Source organism: Pongo pygmaeus, chromosome 9 (assembly GCF_028885625.2).
Source record: "Pongo pygmaeus isolate AG05252 chromosome 9, NHGRI_mPonPyg2-v2.0_pri, whole genome shotgun sequence".
NCBI classification, from domain to species: Eukaryota; Metazoa; Chordata; class Mammalia; order Primates; family Hominidae; genus Pongo; species Pongo pygmaeus.
In genome coordinates, this window is record NC_072382.2 from 25,190,809 (window position 1) to 25,208,273 (window position 17,465).

Consider the following 17,465-nt stretch of genomic DNA (forward strand, 5'->3'; position numbering starts at 1 on the left):
TGGTATTGAAATTTTTAAATGGCAAAGTCTCCTTTGGTTCTGAGGTTATCCTTAAGGATAATGATTGTTCATTGTAGAACTCTGGCCAGAGTGGAAGTGACATCTGCTTTGGAGAAGAGAAAAAAATTATATTAAAAAGTTCGTATCTCAGTTTAATTTTGGCTTGCTTTCAAAAATATTAGAGCAATTAATTTAGATTTATGTTAGTGTTTTTTCTTTTTCCACGCTTACCACCTTTTCATGCTTAATGAACACTTTTTTCTTTCTAAAGCCAATTTAAAAATTCATGATCATAAATGTATGATGATAAAAATCTTACCTCTATCTTGAAAACTTTTTGTAGCTTGCCTCAGGAGGACATTTTTTGAAACTGTGCAGCTAATGTCAATTTGCAAACTGCATAGCCTCCTGTGTCTTCCAGTGGAATCAGTGCTGAAACAGGGGTTGAAGGCTCTTATTTATCTCTGCGAAGGCAGTTAATCGGTAGGCATTCAGATAAAAGAAATGTGTCTGAAGGAAATCATGAAAATGTGCTTTCAGGTCCTTCAATATTTCTAACTCAAGCAATTTAAGCCGTTGAAAACACAACAGTAATCTTTCTCAAAATATGATAATTCCTGCCAGCATCTATTTCCCAGAAACTTAAGAGCATAAACAAATGAAAACATATTACTTTGAAGACAACCAGAATCCAAAATATAGAATTATAACAAAATTCCATTTTATTACTTTTCTAAATACACACGGTTGTATGTATTGCTTATATACAAAATATTTCTGATTTGAGATTCCAAGGGACCTGACAAATAAATAGATAACAGTCACCTATAATTAGGGCATTTTTAGGCAGCAAATGTCTCCTAAATGCTAGATAATTGTTTATCCTTTCAAGCAGAAATTTTTAAGATAATATCAATTATTACTGTGTATATTGTACTTAAAGTGCAAAAGTAAATTTCAGACCAGGGTCAATCCAATCAAATCCATTTTACATTTAGAAAGCTCAATCTAAACTAATTCATATGTTAACACTTATTTACATAATTCATTAATTTATTTAGCAAACACACTCCAAGTAATGTGCTGAGTACTCAGTTTGAGAAAACAAAGACCATATTATATTCTGCTCTCAAGCTCAGCCTGTAACCTTAAACCTAATCTTAACCCTACCTATATCTTATCCCTATCAAACAAAAACTATAAATCACAACTCTTCATGATAAGGTCTATGGTAGAAGAAAGAACAGGATTCAAAGTGGCCCAAAGGAAGAAACGATCGAAGAAAACGAGTGGATTTTATTCACTGAAACAATAAACTTCAAACCAAAGTGAGCCAGCATTGGAGATGTTCAGAACAAGTCACTGGGGTGCTAGAGGAAAACAGAGAACAGCTATACACATTTATTGTTATCTTGTATTATTTATTTTTGTTTGTGTATGATTTATAGCACACATATTATACATAATATGGAGATATACAATTTATAATTAATTAATAGACTCCTGGGAGCGATTACTCTTTATTTTTAACTTATGGTGTACACAATAAAAAAAATCATAGACTATTGCCGGGTGTGGTGGCTCACACCTGTAATCCCAGCATTTTGGGAGGCCGAGGTGAGTAGATCACCTGAGGTCAGGAGTTCGAGACCAGCCTGGCCAACATGGTGAAACCCGTCTCTACTAAAAACACAAAAATTAGCCGGGCATGGTGGCAGGTGCCTGTAATTCCAGATACTTTGGAGGTTGAGGCAGGAGAATCGCTTGAATCCAAGAGGCGGAGGTTGCAATGAGCTGAGACAGGGCTATTGTACTCCAGCCTGGGCAACAAGAGCAAAACTCCAAAAAAAAAAAAAAAAATCGTAGACCACTTATCTTGGAATCATCAAGCAACTGATTGATTTTAAGATGGTAATAACGTAGATTTTCTATTTTAGGAAGATGAGTTGGTGACAATATGAAGGGTAAATGGAGTGGAATGAACACTGGCAAACATAAAAGTGAAGGATGGTGCATTTCTGAACGAAAGTAAGTAAAGTGAAAATGAAGAGTAGAAGACTGGGTTGAGATATGTCAAGGGAGGATGAATCCACAGGACTCAGCATAGTGTGGTCTATGAGGGGAAAGGGCACCTGGAAGAGGCTACCTTTCAGATTCTAGGTTTGGTGACAGAATTAATGGCACATCATTAATTGGGATATCTAACACAGGAAAGGATTGGGCTAATTTGCAATAAGAGGAAGCATGAGTTCAGTTTGGCATTTGAGTTGTAGAAGGGGGAGGCATCTTTCTAAAGTAGAGATGTTCAGGTAGCAGTTGAATAATTAGCTCTTTTACTGAAGAAGGACCAGATGGTGATTCAGATTTATGGGTGCTTTTAAACATAGATGGTAGTGGAGTTGTTTATCTTTTAAATGAGGAGGCCAAATTTAGATTTCTTGGAAGCACTTAAAACCTTGTGCATAGATGGAATAAATAGTTGCTTCCATAGTCTCATTTCTTAGTGCTAGAAAATTCTTCCTGAAACAAATTATTTGTTACATAGGACTTTATTTGAAGCCCCAAAGATGGGAATCTTCGAGTACTTACAATGAATAGAATGAACGAGACTGTTCTAACATTACAATGGCTGCAGAGATCAAAACAGGGACATTAAGCTAAATGAAAGAATCCAGGCATGGAAAGACCAATACTGCCTGATCCCACTTATATGTGGAATCTAAAAATGTTGAACTCATAGAAGTAGGAGTAGAATAGTGGTTACTAGAGACCAAGGATGGAGGTGGGAGGGTGATGGAATGGGGAATGACTGGTCAAAATGTACAACATTTCAGCTAGACTGGAAGAGTAAGTTTTGAGACCCATTGTACAGTAGGATGACTTTAGTCAAAAATAACATATTGTATATTTTAAAATAACTGAGAGTACATTTTAAATATATCATTACAAAAAATGTCCATGTAAGAGAAGTGATTGATGTGTTTAGCTTGATTGATTAGCTTGATATAATCACTCCGCATTGTATATGTATAACAAAATATCCCATTGTACTACATGAATTACAATTATTTTTTATCAATTTAAAATAATATTTTAAAATAGGGCCAAATACAATCACAAAAAGACAGAATAGAGCCAAGGGCAGGATGGCATTATAAAAAGCCTGAATTAAACTGGGGTCATAATAAAAATTTAGGGCCAAGACATGTAAGAATTTTGTCTAAACGATGAGAAAAGGGACACACTTTGAACATAACCAAATGTCTTATTTCACTGCCTCTACTGCCCACATTTTGCAGATGGCCTGCTATATGTGGACTTTAATTACTGTCGATATAATAAAAGTTGAAAATGTCACATGTAGAAGGTAATGACACAACACAAAATAGGCAGCCAATTCGCACTGATGATTATTAATTGATGGTCAGTGGATTTTGACTGGTAAGGTCAGGTCTCTTGGATTTTCTCCTTCTTGTTATTAAAGGGTAAATTAAGTGAGTACTACAGCAAATTCCAATTGCTTACTTTTTAAAATGTTGAACAGTTAGGCTCCCATGCCTAATCACTATGAAAAGATGTATACATTGACTCTTGGACCTGTGTGTGTGTGTGTCTGTCTGTGTGTGTGTGTATGTGTGTGTGAATTTATGTGATGTTAATTCATATGTGAATATTATGACTATAAATATACATATATCTTCTATTTTTCAGAAATATGAGATTTTAAAAACTTATACTAACATGTAGGTTTTATTCATGAGATTTTTTAATTTTTGTAACCCTTTCTCATTTTTAATTACTTTATAATATTCTATATTATAGAGTTACTGTAATTTAACGCTAATGCAGTGGGAATTTATAGATCTGCATTATTTAACTGTTATAAACAATATTTCAGTGACTCAGGGGGTATTTTTAAAATTACAATTCCCTAGAAAATTATTCTATTATATAAAAAATACTTATTTAAACTTATAAATGTCAACATAAAATACAGTGTGAGAAGAATACACATACTAAAATCATCTGAGGAAATAGCAGAAGTACAGACAGAAGTATCTGAACAATTTAAATTGTATACATACCTGCATGTATATACACTGATGCATGTACGTATATATGTATAAAATTTACATGTGTTTTCATGTCTGTAGGGGTGAGTGTGTCTATGCACCAATAATTTGATTTGTATTACTTAAATGCAAGGATGCGTGTATAATATGACTACTAATTTTTATCTCCCCAGAACTATATGAGTTGGGTGTAAGGTATACTAACATTGTCTAAATGATATCTGAACCCAAGAAACCTCAATTTGGAAAACGTTTTATGCTATTCAGGTGTCTTCTTTGTTGCCACTGGCAATCTAAAATACTGCCTTAAATTAAATAAACTATAAACTTTAGTAATAGCTTTCAGTTAGAACTATATTCTGATACTCAGATGATGTTGTCATGCTCTCATTTACTCTCAGTTTTCTTCTGGGGAGATTTTTCACTTGTGGTATGTAGAGTCTGATACATGATGGGTGCCTGCAGATATTATTTGAAAGGATGAGGGATGATGAGCTGTATTCTTAAAAATATGGAAGAATATTTCTTCTTCCATGTTTGCCAATAATTTGAGCAAAAGTCCCATTATTAGGAACCATTAACCTGGTATGACTCACTTGTCTATTATTGCACCAACATTGTGAATAGGGGATGAAACGCACAGATGGGCCAGGTATGTGTCTGAGACATGATACAGAGAAGGATACAATTTGATAAATGTGTTTTAAAGCACAGATTTTGTGTCCGATGGTCTATAAGATATTCTGGGGGATCTGCAGATGTGTATGATATCTTCTCTGTCTTCAAAGAACCTGCCACCAGGTAAAAAACATTATCTGTAACACTCAGATATGCATGGGTTAAATTTGATAGTATCCACTTCTTTACTCTAGGGATTTAAAAAATCTTTTACTTGGTATACCTCCTGAAATCTTCAAGCGAAACTTCATAACTCTGTGAAAATCTTGTGTCGAATTATTGTTATTAAAATAAGACATGTTTGGTATTCAGTAATATAAGCAGTTCTTTTTATACATGGTTTATATATTTTGCTTTCTATTCTAATCATTACTACATTTCTGTAAACAGACTTTTCCAAAGAAAAGTTCTACTGAAAGTCTAATATTGTTTATTTTGTCCAGTAGAAAATACATATTTTAAGAAGTTTGTTCTTTGGAGGATGTAAAAATAACATTGCAATGAGATATTTGAGTCAAAACTGTCATCATGCACAGAGAGCCACGTTGTAGTTTCTTCTTCATAGTGATGCCATATGTTCTGACTTTACTGAGAGTTACAAGTTATAACTCTCAAGATTGAGGCCAAATGCATGCAACTATTTGGAAAGCCAAGTGGAACTTTGTTGCTTATCCTATCAACTTTTCCATCATCTAAGGTCTTGGCTTAGAATGTTCTAGTGATAATGTAAGAAAAACGTAGCGAGAATATAGCATGGTCTGTCATCATCTACAAGGAATTGACAGAAATATTGCTTGGTCTATCATCAGACCTTCTGTACTGAGAGGATTAAAGCTTATAAATTGACCCATATAAAATTGCCCATATTTAGGCCAAAATTATCAAATTTCAACCTATGATTCAACCTAACATGGAGGCAAATAATCTATATATCTAAATTTTTATAGACAAATAAAAAGCTATCAAATTATATGAATATAGAGGACACAGTAAAAATAGATGTAACTTTTAAAAACCTGTGTTATTTATTCTCATGTTTAGCTTAACCAACCCTCTCTTCGTTGATAGTACTAGGTAAACTTTAGCTCAAGCACAGCTTAAGTATCACAAATATTTAATTAGTGTGATCCAAATTAACGAGATTGAGGTTCTGCTATATTGCCTGCTTAAATTTATGCACAATGACTTTTTGTGGAAGGGGAACCACAAGCAAGGATTTCATCATCTCCACCTAGTTACTCCAAATTCAAATAATACTGACTTTAGCATCTCATCACGGGAAATTGACATAATTAAGCACTCTTCAAAGAAAAATAGACTCTGATGTCTCCAACGCTATTAAATATTTATTGTGCACATTATCGCAGTAAATTTCCTGACAGAGAGTGATTCTACCAAAGTAGATCAAATGAGAACATCGCATTGCCTTGTTGCAAGTGTATCCACCTCTATACATTATTAAACAACATATATCTATACACATAAAATATAAATGTAGTAGCTGCATATTGTGGAGGCTGAGGAATCTATGAAAGACAGTAAGTTTAGAGTATGTTTCCCAATACTCCCAATTCTCAGCTCAGATGAGAAAGTTACTATGCTTATTTCTGCCGGCAGATTCCTTCCTGCTGAATGTAATTAGATATAAGAAGAAAAAAAAATAATTAAATTATGGATAGTCCTCTTGTGGAAAAATTTTACATCAAAGTAACAAAAAAAGGATACTGAATTAGAGAAACAACCCAGTTGTAGGGTCCCTGAATAGGCTTCTTCTAAAAGTAAAATCAACTTTTTCTCAAAGGAGAGAAAAGGGTCTGGTCAATAGCATCTCATGGCTATTTTTATCTTATGATCTAGCTGTCCAGAAAAAAACATCTTCATCAGGAAGACTGAGCTAACCAGAATAACAAACCCATCTTTTGCTCAAGTAGGATTAATTTTTGACCTTTGAGTGTCTCTCGGTTCCAGATGGGAGAAGAGATGTGCCAGACATTTTGCAAAATTATTTGGTTTAAAAATAAAATAACAATGATAGTATGAAATACCCAAGACTTTTAGTGAAAAATAAGAAGAGAAGTTGTAGTCAGCTGGCTTGAACTACTCAAAATGGCATATTCCAATTATTCAGCTATTCAGCTCAAGGTAAATATCAGCACAACCGTTTTCTAAATAATCTCATACCCAGCTATAAAGTTAGCCAGTCATTGCCATGGTAACATGGAAAATAATTTCTTCAGAGCAGCACCAGAAAATACAAATATTTATGTATTTTATATATATATATTTATACACACCCACATATATATATAGTGTATATATGTGTATATACATATATATGTAAGAATTGAATAGATGTATTCAATTGAATGTATACATATCTTATATATGTAAGAATTAAAAATATATAAATATTTATATCGTTGTTGTCATGGGAATGGCCATACTGCCCAATGTAATTTATAGATTCAATGCTATTCCCATCAAACTACCATTGACTTCCTTCACAGAATTAGAAAAAACTACTATAATTTCATATGGAATCAAAGAAGACCCTGTATAACCAAGACAATCCTAAGCAAAAAGAGCAAGGCTGGAGGCATCACACTACCAGACTTCAAACTATACTACAAGGCTACAGTAACCAAAACAGCATGGTACTGGTACAAAAACAGACATACAGACCAATGGAACAAAACAGAGACCTCAGAAATAACACCACACATCTACAACCATCTGATCTTTGACAAGCCTGACAAAAGCAAGCAATGGGGAAAGGATTCCCTATTTAATAAATAGTGCTGGGAAAACTGGCTAGCCATATGCAGCCAATTGGCTAGCCATATGCAGTCCAAAACTGAAGCTGGACCCCTTCCTTACATGTTATACAAAAATTAACTCAAGATGGATTACAGACTTAAATGTAATTGTTAATAAATTAATAAATGTATATTAATTAATATGTTTTTATCAACATGCCATCAGCACTGAATATTGTTTTAGAAAAAAATGTTTGCTTAAGATAGATTGATAGATAGATAGAGAGGGAGAGAGAAAGACACAGAATTTCAAAAATAGTTTCAGGCATTTTTCCTTTCTCTGTTTTCTATTATCACATATTACAATTTAATTGTTTTAAAGCTTACGGGATGACTTTATTATTTATATTATATATCAAACACTTCTGATTTAGAACTGTTTTTGCATTCAGTCTTCTACCCAAAGTTACCTAGGTTATTAGTGATAAACTGCATATTGAGTACTATGTTTCACTGCTCTTAAAAATTTTTCATGTTATGATTTGTGGCTTTCAAATTTTGATGTGCATTATTTTTTCTTCCTCTCTTAAAAAAATAACAAATATATTGATCATTTGTTCTTTCATATGCATGGTTCTAAGTATCTTTTATGAATTATCTACTTTAATACACATTCTTTCTTTATTATTAAACCTATTTTGGACATGAAGACATCGAGGAACCATAGAGCTGATGGAGTAATCTGTACTACAAAGTCAGGCTATCTCTAAATCCTATGTGTATAACCAAAATACTACATTATTTCTTTCCTGTGATACATCAAGTTTTTTTTTTTCTCAGGAGTTTTTGCAATTATCAGACACATAAAATATCAGACGACAACTTTTTCTTACCTTCACAAAGAAGTAGAAACTTACTTGGGTTTACATTTCTTAAATCAAAACTTTTTCCCCCTCAAAAGATAGGGATTTTTAAATAATGCCCTTCTTGTAAAAACAAGCATATTTAATATAAAATAACATATTTCATGAACAAATAAGGTAGGATATTAATCAGATTGTTGGTTTTGTTTTGTTTTATTTGGGAATCAGCAAACTTTTCCATAAAGGTCCAGATAGTAAATATTTTTGACTTTCCGAGGTATGCAGACTGTTGCAACTTCTTCACCTCTGTTGTTGTAGTGTGAAAGCAATCATAGGCAAGTACATAAATAAATAAGTATGATTGTGTTCTAATAAAGCTTTGTTTACAAAAACAGGCAGTGGGCCAGACTTGGTTCCTGTGCCGTAGTCTGCAGATACCTGGTTTTGTTTTGAGCACCTGGATTCTTAGAGTGTTTAATCTTTAAGATAGCTTACAGAGAGGCCATCTTTTACAAATTTCTTGGCTTCAGGATCTTTTTTGTAGAGAATCACATAAAATTAATGTACACTTTGTTCCCTTTTACTCTAGTTAACATTGAAGGGAAAATCTAAGTTTAATACTTCTTGCTCCTTTAAGAACCTCCCACACTTTAATTTTGTTTTTAGTTAAAAATAGTCAACTGCCCAGTCACTTGTGAAGTACTTAGGCAATTATAATGTTTCCAATATGAACATTAGATAAGGTATTGCTATGTGCTACGACTCTTAGTCTCCGTAATTTCATTTAATAGAAGTCTATCTATCTTGATATGGAATTTGATCAGTAGGCATTGACAAGGGATGCTGCTCTCTGTAGTCATTCAGGATCAGTCATTCATGGATGACACAGGTCATCCATGGGGAGGCTTTAGAGGCCAAGCATTAAAGTGGTGTAAATTATTTCCTTCAAAATCCCATTGGCTTAAAGTCAGTCACGTGGCCACATCTAAATGTAAGGGAGGCTGGAAAATACAGCGTTTTGTGTGTAAAGGAGTTTCAAAGAAATGATACTTGGTCTCTTTGACATTATGTTCAGGGCATGAACCTGTTTTCATACATTATTCCTTGAGTACTCTGAGTCTGTCAGACTCAAATTTTTTTTCCCAAGCTCAGTACATTTTACAAATTACGTATATATATTATAATGCCTTCTGTTACTGTTAGTCTTTCTAGTGCTGAATAACAAATGCACCTAATAAAAATTAAGGCAAACTGGAAAAATTCAGTTTTGCTATTCCTTTGCCTAAAGCCATGAGATGCTATTTGTCTTCCCAATTATCTTAGGAAATCGTGTAAAATATTTTTCCATTGCATAACACTCTAAGTTGGGGACAGAAAGGAATAGAGTCCAACACAAATAATTTTGCTAATCTTCATTAACAATTTCCTCCCTGTTCAACCTCCAGCACTGAAGCCAATGTTACATATTTTGGGAATTATATTTTAACAGGTTCCCATATCTAAGAACAAACTTTTATTTAGTCAATTTTTAAAATATTGACAAGTGATTTCAAAATCTCAGGGGCTTAGAAGAGAAAAAAAAATGCCATCTTCATATTGCAATATGTCAATTGAAGGTCAGTGCTAAATCTACTCAACTCTCATCCTTTTCCTGTGCCAAAAGAATATTATCCTCCACACTGAAGCTGCTTCTTCAGCAAGATCCTATTATAAAGAAAATCTCTGGAATACAGCTGAGTTGAAAAGAGCTGCAGCTGAGCCATCATCAACTTGCAGCTGACATGTAACATGTGTGAGAAATAAATCTTTGTTGTTCTAGGCCAGTGGGATTTTGTGGCCATTTGTTACTAAAGCAAAGTTTATAAATACATAGTCTCTTAATAGATGTACATAGTAAGACAGGAACCTATGGGAAATAGGAAAGGTAGTCTGGAACAAGTGACAGAATGAAATACACCTGGCTGTTCAGAAATTACTTTCCACACAATAGAAAAATAAATATATATGGGTATATATGCATATATGTGTATCTGTGTATAGACTTGTGTGTATGTGGTGTGTGTGTAGATAGGTAGGTAGATAGATATATTATAGATATAGATATAGATATATAAATTTGTTTTAGGGAAGTGCAGAATTGTGGGGGAGGACAGTGAATCAAACTACTTTTAGAGCTTCTTATGGCCATCTGGGCTATTCTGGCTCAAAACTCACATATATACACACACATATATATATACACGCATAGTTTTTGCATGTATAATTTTAAAATATTCTTCTAAGTTCATCTTTATTGATTATGTTGTTATTTGAGATTTCCCCTTATACCTTGCTTTATGGTCTTATTTTTTCATTTATAGTCTAGTTGTTAGCTTTTGCCCTTTTTTATATCTTTGTGAGTATATTAAAGGCAATTTATAGGAGGGTGTATTGAGAAATATGTGTGCTTCTGTATTAAACTAGATTTATTTTCCAATACTTTTGGATGCTGTTTTTGTCTTCTTTAAAAATAATGTAAAGATGGCGTTGCATACTTTTCCTAGTGTGGCTGGCTTACTTGGAAACAAAATTGTCATCTTAGGAAGAAGGAGTTATTGGTTCAGTGATATTGGTGGCCATCATTATTTCTCTAGATTGCTGGCATGTTTTGGAACTGTAAAGGGAGAGTCTCATTTTGGGGAGGACAGATAGAAGCCTAGGTATTTTAACGCTCGCTTTCTCTCCCAGATACATGTTCCGTTCATAGTAGGGAGGGACTTTGTACCCCCTTTGCCTTCGCTTCCACCGGAAGACAGTATCATACTGTATGCTAGGGAAAATGTATAGCTTATTGAATTCACCTGTATTTTTTTCTTCTTCAAAAGCAATGTGAGCAATAAAAAATATAAGCTCATGAAAAGACATAACTCTTTTTGTCAGCTGTGTCACTACAATTCAATACATTCAAGTACAAGGAGACAGAAGTATCAGCTACAGTGGTACAGCATTACAAACTCTCACCCTTTCCCCTACACCCTGACATCTTCCCTTAGAAATAGCAGGAATAACAGTCACTTTGTCATATTCAAATTTCATCACAACAGGACATATTAGCTGAGAAGCTAAGTCTTCCAAAAAAGCGAACACTGTCCCTCCTTGATTTATAGTTTCATTTCAGTATCAAGCTCTTTTTCTGCAGTTTGGGGAGCAGGCTTAGACCAGCCTTCTTATAATTCATCCTTGCTTTCCAACTTGTTTATATTTACCAGTCAGAAAAAAGGATGATGTCAATAGATGAAAAGGAAAAACACAAATCATTTTCCTTATCTCCTCACATGTGCCTGGAAGAATCACTTATTGGAGGAAAAGAATAAAATGCCTTATTCTTCTTCTAATAAGCAGGACACTTTCAAATACATAGACTCTTTTAAACTATTTTTATAATGGTTGTTTTAGAAACTATTTTCCCTCTCATTGATAGTACAGAAAACATGTCAATAAGGATCTGTCATATATAAAGGAAGAACTCTAAAATTGATTGAAAGTTGAAATAATTGCCTCTCAGCAGAAATTAATATATTTCAATGAATAATATTTTATGGCAACACATTTAGAATTGATTTTGTTAAAGTTTTGATAAAAAATAAATATGTTTTGGATTTTTTCCCTAAACATCCCCTAGAGTAAGGGTAGGGTTGTAAAGTACTGTTTATAGTAAAAACTGAATATTGGAAATTTATATAAATATTATGTAAAAAATATATAAAGAAGAGAAAGGAGAAAGAGAAGGTGAAGAAATTGTACAGAAAAGAAAGGGATGAAGAATTTCTGAATTTAAATACTTTAAATTTTTCTAAATTCCATACTGTAGGGTAGGGTACATAGTAAATGCTCTGTGTGTGCTTAGTAAATATGTAAAACCTCACCTTCTCTGAACCTTTGAGTTGAGTGGTTAACCAAATTGCATCAAATTTCAAAATCGAATTAATATTAGGAACATTAGTCTCCCCTTCAATCTTGGACAGCAGTATCATTAGCACATTGGAGGAAATTTCTAAAGATTTTCCCTTTCACTCCATTTTGACAGGTCCTATTGATGATGATAAATGATTTGTGTTTCAGTTTTCTTTGTACAACTGCATTGCCTGATAACACTAGCACATTTTTTTTATTGCTGTCTTTTTTATTTGATGGCAAAGAGCAATGTCCTTGGTATGAGCACAATTGCTTCAGATTTGAAGTACTAAATAAGATAATGAGACCCCATAAGTCACTAATGATGGGAGGAGATTAGATGGAGTGATGGCTCTGCCTCCAGAGACTTCCAGTAGTTAAAAAGCTGCTTAAACCTTCATTCCATAATGAGTCTGACTTCCCAGGGTCTCAACTGTGAGCCGAAAGCAAGTTTGGCACTTTGCAAAATCTATTAAGAGGCAGGCTATAAGTTTCCATTGAGAGAAACTAACACGTTCTCTTTGAATGAAAATTGGTCAACAATTGGTGTCTGGTAGAGTGACAAAAGCCATAGAGGAAAAAAAATTACAGTTTTGCAGTAGTAGAATGAACAGTCAAGAAACTGACAAGTAATTAAGTCTCTTACCTGCCACTAAATTCAAAAGCCTTTCACAATTCTAGGTTATTGCATATGTATATAAATACCCTGGGTAGTTGGCAGTCTGTTCTATCAGAGTCTTCATTCAGTGCCTACTGTGCTCAGTTAATGCTGAACAATCCTTGTTTTAACATATTAAAGGTGAAAAATACGTGTTGCTAACATCTGAAAATTGACAGAGACTTTTATTCCACGCAGTTGTTTCTAAACCCAGAGGATGTTTCTTCTATGAATTGACTTTCAGCCATTTCATATGCATGAGATGGTGGTAGATAGATTCTAGCTGGAATTAATCCTGAGATACAGACTGACAGAGTTCAGGGTTAGCTCAGGAACTAACCATAGGAAAGACATTTGTGGGAAATGTAGTTTCGAATCATGGTGAGAGATAATGTGATTTAGTGCTCATGTCCCACTTTTGTTGCTTTTAATTACATACTTTGGACTGCTGCCTATCCTCTCTGAGCCTCAGCCATCTTATCTTTAAAGTGGAATAATAAGACGCATAGCCCTCCTATGAGGATTATCTTCATCATCAAGTAAGACGATAATAAATATGAAAGCAATTGAATTGTCAACTGGGAAATAGTGCATGTGCCAATATTAGTCTTTATCGCGCTTTAATTTAGTTACCATTTATTGAATGTGTGTCAAGTGTCAGGTTCTGTAAAAAGAGCTAGGAATACAAAAATGACTTAAGATTCAGTGCCTATCCTTAAGCATAAACATATAATTATTAATAAAATACTCAAATATTCACAGCTAGTCCTAGAAACCTCAGTCCAAGTTGTCATAAACACTTAGATGTCACAGTATTTTTAATTACTCCTTAAACATATTTATATTTTTTATAGAATAAAACAGTGACTACTACTTCCTATGGTATCATTCCCCTTCTGCCTATTTTCCCTTCTAGGTACAGATGTTTCCAGTAAAGGCATAATTCCCACTATTACTGTAGAGTGGACAGAGGGCATGAAGGCAGTCCCAGTTCTGCTACTGATATAGTTTGGATTTGTGTCCTCGCCCGAATCTCATGTTGAATTGTAATCCCCAATGTTGGAGGAGAGACCTGGTGGGAAGTGATTGGTTCATGAGGATGGAGTTCCTCCTTGATATTCTTGTGAGTTCTCATGAGATCTGGTTGTTTAAAAGTATGTAGGGCTGGGCACAGTGGCTCACACCTGTAATCCCAGCACTTTGGGAGGCCGAGGTGGACAGATCACTTGAGGTCGGGAGTTCTAGAGCAGCCTCGCCAATGTGGTGAAACCCCATGTCTACTAAAATTACAAAAATTAAGTGGGCATGATGTCACACATCTGTAATCCCAGCCACTTGGGAGGCTGAGGCAGGAGAATTGCTTGAACCCGGAAGGTAGAGGTTGCAGTGAGCAGAGATCATGCCACTGCACTGCAGCCTGGGTGACAGAGCAAGACTCTGTCTAAAAAATAATAATAATGATAAATAAATAAAATAAATAGAAGTGTGTAGCATCCCCCCTTTGCTCTCTCCCTCCTGCTCCAGCCCTGTAGGACTTTGCTTCTCCTTCACCTTTCACCATGATTGTAAGTTTCCTGAGACCTCCCCAGCCATGCTTCCTGTACAGCCTGTGGAACCATGAACCAACTAAACCTCTTTTTAAAAACAAATCACCCAGTCTTAGATAGTTCTTTAGAGTAATAAATTACTCAGTCTTAGGTAATTCTTTAGAGCAATGCAAGAGTGGACTAATACAGAAAACACTGTTCACTCTTCTGTTCCAAAACACCAACCACAACTAACTCCTAGTGTTGTCAGATTACATCTCTCCACTGGTCAAAACCTCCATTGACTGCCACTGAAGTTAGAATAATATTTACCTTGTTTACTGCCACCATGTCTCAGCTGTCATCTCTAACCCTTCTACCCTGTCTGTCACGCCCCAGTCACACCGTTCCTCCCTGGTTTTTACACAAGTCTGCTCTAGCTGCATTCACTCTTCTCTTTGGAGGGAATGTAATCTCTGAGATGCCTGCACAGCTATCTTCTTCACTTTCCTCTAGTCTCTTCAAAGGGCTGATTCCAGAAAGCTCTTTTCTGTCTTCTATCTGAAATAGCATGATACTTCCTTTATCAATTCCTGATATTTTATATTTTGGAATTTTCAATTTCTACTCTTACCTACTCCACGCAGAGCCTTCTACCTATAACTTGCTATTGCTACATGTGCTGCATTTGGGGACAAATGCTCATAGATGTCAATGACCCACAGTCACTGGTACTGAAAAATTATTTCTAAGAAAATAACCTGACCTCATTACACTGGTATGACTTTTTAGTTGATGAAAAAAGAAGAGTGTATTTGAATGGAGTTTATAGTTTTCCAGATTGCATAAGTACTAGTATATTCTTCCATTTCATCTTTCATTGAACCTAAACAGTCCTTATATGTTCCCTCTGCACTTGTGATCTATAGAAAGTATTTCCTCCCATAGCTAATAGCTTCTAGCTCATTTTTAGAACAGAGAAAAAAGAGAACCAACATTTATTGCACTCCAACAAACAATCACGTGTTTAATTTACATGCACATGATCTCAATTTTACAGGTGAGGAAACAGTTTCAGAATTGTCAAGTAACTTGCTTAAGGTAAGTGGTAGGTCAAGGTTTGGAATCCACATCTGTATAACTCTAAAACCACTACTATTTAAATTATTCCATCCTTCTTCTTTCTTCCTCATACTTCAGAATCATAACATGCCTCAAATCAATTCTTAAGATTTACAGGCCAGTTGTTGACATTGTAGTATCCTCTCTTTGAATACTGGAATGGAGCAACTTCAAACAGTCAGTGGACCAAGGTCTTCATGCTTCAAATAAACCTGCATCAAAGAAACCTGGCTAGAAGACAGAGATCATGCTTTATTCCCCCACAAAAGGATTATGTTTAGATTTAATGTTGATGCCTCAGTTAAGTGCTCACTTTGAAAATCAATACAACATTGTGTGCTTGGTTGGCTCAATACCTCTCAGTCAACATTAATAAAAAAACAGCAACAAAACAATGCACTTTGACTCTTTATTGCTTGTCTCTGGATCTTTCAGCCTCATAACTATTAATCAAGCATACTTATTCCTTATACATAATAGCAACTATGTAGTTCATTCAATAAGTGGGTAAACTGAGGCAAGTTGGCCTATGGCAAGATATACGTATGCACCTTTGTTCTCCCAAAGAAAAAATCAATGTCCAACAGTGAGTGCTAACATAGCTTATGTAACATTGAGCAGAAGCCAGCCCCGGCAGGAGAGTGCTTTTTTTTCTTATTCCCTCTAAGATCATGATTGTAGAGGCAGTAAATGTGAAGACAAACCATAGGTCAGTAAGAATGTACTTTAATTAGCAACGATCTGTTATCCCAACTTAAAAGAAACTTCAACTACAATAGTTAAAAGAAACTTCAACTACAATAGTCCACAAAAACAGAAGCTTGAACACAGAGAATCCCTGATGAATGCAAAAAGAATTGTGTTTCTATTTAAGATAAGTGAAAGGTCAACTCAAATGTGGAGTTAAGATTACTAGAATTGCTTTCTCCATTATGGTTGGATGAGAGTAGTTAGGCTGAAAGAGTGTGGGTGGGGTCCTACACACCATGTTTTGTGTGTGGGTAATTTACCTCACCCTCCTGTCAGTTACCATACTTTTTAGTTTAGGGCCCTATTGCTTGTAAGGTGCATCACCAACTCAATGACTTTAAGGGGAGAAATAAAAAGGGACAAAGGAACACTAACTCACTAAATGAAAACATTGACTGTCAGGTGAGTCCCAGTTTAGAAAACGTTTTTTAAAATCTGTACATCTCAAAATTAAAGAAATGCTTTATCAATGCCCGATTAGCACCTCTTGGAAAGGCTCTTAGAAGAAACACTTGGAGAAATGTCATTGTTAACTGTAATTCTTCCTGGATTACAATACCTATATAAAGAGTCATTTTACTCTTGATATTCATATTAGCCTTCTACCATCAATCGAGTACAGTGAGTATTTACTTAAAGTCATCAATGGGTTCCTGTAAACTGTAACTTTAAGCAAAATGACATATAATTAAAATAATTTTACCGTAGGCTAACTGATATAAAGAAGAATTAAGTTCCTGTGTCATATTTCTCATCATAAAAACATCACCATACTTCTAAATACAGATGAAAACACAATATTAAACATGGAAATACATGTGAACTATACATACATTTAAAACAATTAATAAAAACAAGTGAGATATTATTTACCTACTTATTCCAGCTAAAAATCATGGATGGCCAGAACCTATCCCAGCAGCTCAGGATGCAAAGTAGAAACCAGCCTTGGACAAGACCCCATTTCTTTGCAGAGTGCAAGCACACACACCCACACTCACTTGGACTGGAACCATTTAGGCACAATTAACGTGCATGTTTTGGGGATGTGGGAGGAAACCAGAGCACACAGAGAAAATCCATGCAGACACACAGGGAACCACCAG

At 34.8% G+C, this 17,465-nt stretch overlaps 1 long non-coding RNA gene across 1 annotated transcript in view; it reads left to right on the forward strand.

Annotated features, from left to right (window-relative positions):
- LOC134740331 (uncharacterized) overlaps nucleotides 1–7,713 on the forward strand; it is an 84,335-nt gene extending 76,622 nt beyond the window's left edge. Inside the window, exons 9-10 of the long non-coding RNA XR_010127724.1 lie at nucleotides 3,300–3,494; nucleotides 7,259–7,713. This is a non-coding gene — a long non-coding RNA (uncharacterized LOC134740331). The remainder of the gene's footprint in view (nucleotides 1–3,299; nucleotides 3,495–7,258) is intronic.
- The last annotated feature ends 9,752 nt before the right edge of the window (nucleotides 7,714–17,465 follow it).